Consider the following 3,145-nt stretch of genomic DNA (forward strand, 5'->3'; position numbering starts at 1 on the left):
CCCATTCCTCACAAATTTACAACCCCTTTCTAACTAAGCAGACAACCAACCCATAATGAACATACACAACCCAAACCCAACTTGCACTAGCACAAATTCACTCACCCTTACCCAAAAGAAGCATGCATTGCAAAACTCATGAACTATGATGAAGAAAAGTGGAAAATGGAACTTACCTTGACTTGAGAGTGAGTGGGTGCAAGTGGAATAGACTTGATGCAATGCAGAACTTTGAAGTAAAAGGAAGAGCCAATGTGAGTGCAAATGAGAAATGAGAAGTGGAAATGGGGTATGGAGAAAGTGGGGTGCGTTTTTTATGGGAGAATGGGAGTTAAGAATGGGAAAATGAAAGGTTGGGGTTTTAAAACCCAAAATCTGGCAGAAACAACGTAATGGAGCGCTCGAGCGCTCGTGGGGAACGCTCAGGCGCTCGAGCCAGATACAGAGGCAGTGTCTCTGCCACTAATTGGCGCCTAGGCAGGCGCCCATGAATTGGCGCCTAGGCGCTCAACCCAGTTTTTTTCACAAAAAATTTACTTTTTTTTTTTTTTTTTTTTTTGAAAATAAATACCTAAAATACTATAAAATTAAAATATAGTAAATAACAAAATTAAAAGAATGGGTTGTCTCCCATTTAGCCCTAGGTTATAGTCCTATGTGGACTCTCCTTCCGATTGTGTTAGGAAGGAAATTCCTTTCCATTGATTAACTTACCACAAGTGCAAGGAAGAAACCTTGCACAAAACCTCTGGAGTAAATCCTCCCATGAGGCAATGTCCTCTTGCTCATCAAACCAAGCTCTAGCCTCCCTTGTCAAAGAATGAGGGAAGAGTTTAATCTTCAATTCATCACTTGAAACGCCCTCAATCTTAGCAAGGGTGCTAGCTTGGGTAAACTTCACCATATGAGCATGTAAGTTCTCGTACTTGGACCCCCCATACTTGTTACCATTAACAAGCTTGATGAGAGCCGGATGGAACTCATCAATTTGGGAATTAACTTTGGGGGTCTCTTCTGAAACCTTTGACCTGCTTCTAATCACATCACAGACAAAGTCATTGTCATGGTTAGTCTCAATCATAGGATTAAAAACAGAAAACCGTACCTTTTCCTTACCAACAGGGAGAATGAGGTGACCCTTGTCAACGTCAATCTTAGCTCTACCAGTAGCTAAGAAAGGTCGACCAAGAATGAGAGGAATCTTCTCATCCTCCTCCATATCAAGCACAACAAAGTCCACGGGGAACACATACTTGTCCACCCACACCATTACATCCTCCACAATCCCATATGGAGTCTTGAGGGAACGATCCGCCATTTGCAAGGAGAGCATGGTTGGGGTAACCTCTCCTAGGTTAAGCCTCTCAAACATGGTGAGCAGCATCAAATTGATGCTCGCTCCAAGATCACACAAGGCTTCCACATCCGCCATGCCTTCAATTTCTACCGGAATAGTAAAACTTCCGGGGTCCCTTCTTTTCTTAGGCATCTTCCGCTGCAAAATGGCACTACATTCCTCCGTCATCAACACCGTCTCATCTACTCCCTTCAATCTTCTTCTCTTATGCAAAATATCCTTCATAAACTTAGCATATATAGGCATTTGTTCCAAAGCATCGGCAAAAGGAATACTAATGTGGAGCTTTTTGAAAACATCAACAAATTTTGAAAACTTTTTATCTAAGCTCTTCTTAGCCAATGCTTTAGGGAACGGAACCTTGCTAGTTTCAGGAGTAAGATCAACTTCCTCTCTCACCTTAATAGGTACAACTACTTCTCCTCCCACTATCTCCTCTCTCTTTTCTCCCTCTGTTTTTTTCTTCAATTCACTCATCACTCTCCCACTTCTAGTAGCTACAACAGAGGCATTTTCTTGCTTAGGATTGGGGATACAGTCGGAAGGAAATATACCTTGAGGTCTCTCGGCTATTTGCTTGGCCAGCTGGCCAAATTGATTCTCAAGATTCTTGTTAGCCGCCTCTTGATTCTTGTAATTGTTCTCCGTCCGGTTGATGAAAGTTTCCACCAACTCTTCTAAGCTCTTCTTGGAACCACTACCTTCACCTTCTCCTCGCTCTTGAGGTTGTCTTAAGCTTTGGCCTTGAAATCCTTGGCTAGGAAATTGTCTTTGAAAGCCATTCCCTTGCCCACTACTACCTTGCCTCCACGAGAAGTTAGGGTGATTCCTCCATCCTGGATTGTAAGTATTTGAAAATGGGTCATTCCGAGCTTGACCCATAGCCTTCACTTCCTCCTCCGGTCTAGTCTCTGTGCATTCTTCGCTGTCATGTGGCCCTCCGCAAGTCACAAACTCCACCTTGGCAACTCGACTACCAATCTTGGTAGTCTTCATTTGATTTTGAATCTCGTTCATTTGCTTGGAGAGTTGCTTGTTGGAGGCCATAAGTTGATCATAAGCTTCAACCTCAAGGACTCCTCTTCGGGCTTGGCGATCATTACTAGAGTTCATGGCTCTTATAGCCATCTTTTCAATCAGCTCATACCCCACTTGTGGAAGTAAGGCATCGAACTCTCCACTTGAAGCCGCATCCAAACCAAACCTCGAAGAATATTGGAGACCATCATAGAACTTTGCTACTTGCTCAGCTTGAGTAAGGTTATGTTGAGGACACCTCCTCAAGAGCTTCTTGAACCTCTCCCAAGCTTCATAGAGATTCTCATCGGTGGATTGAGTAAAAGTCATGATGTCATTCTTGAGCTTTCTCAAGAGGGCTCTTGGAACAAACCTCGTGGTGAACTTCTCAGCCAAGTCTTCCCAAGATGTAATGCTACCTTGGGGCTGTGAATTCAACCACTCTTCAGCAGTATCCCTTAATGAAAAAGGGAATAAACTCAAACGGATTGTGTCCGTTGAAACATTCTGAACTCTGTAGGTGTTGCAATTGCGGATAAACCGCTCCATGTGTGCATGAGGATCTTCGAGAGCACCTCCACCATACTGATTTTGGCTCACCAAGTTAATGAATGCCGGCCTCAGCTCAAAATTTCCCGTGCCATCGGGGGAAACTATGCTGCCCGGATAATCGTAGCTCATGGCAGCCGAGGTGAGGTCTCTGAGAGAACGATTGGCATTCTCCAATTCTGGCAGCCGAGGTGAGGTCTCTGAGAGAACGACGGCGAAGAG

General features: G+C 44.1%; 1 non-coding gene across 1 annotated transcript; it reads left to right on the forward strand.

The window, feature by feature from the left end:
* The first annotated feature begins 2,615 nt into the window (after positions 1-2,615).
* Positions 2,616-2,722, forward strand: LOC130709577 (small nucleolar RNA R71). The gene has a single exon (XR_009010053.1). It is a non-coding gene; the product is annotated as a small nucleolar RNA R71 (small nucleolar RNA).
* The last annotated feature ends 423 nt before the right edge of the window (positions 2,723-3,145 follow it).

The sequence above is a fragment of the Lotus japonicus genome, chromosome 3 (assembly GCF_012489685.1).
Source record: "Lotus japonicus ecotype B-129 chromosome 3, LjGifu_v1.2".
In the NCBI taxonomy this organism is placed as follows: Eukaryota; Viridiplantae; Streptophyta; class Magnoliopsida; order Fabales; family Fabaceae; genus Lotus; species Lotus japonicus.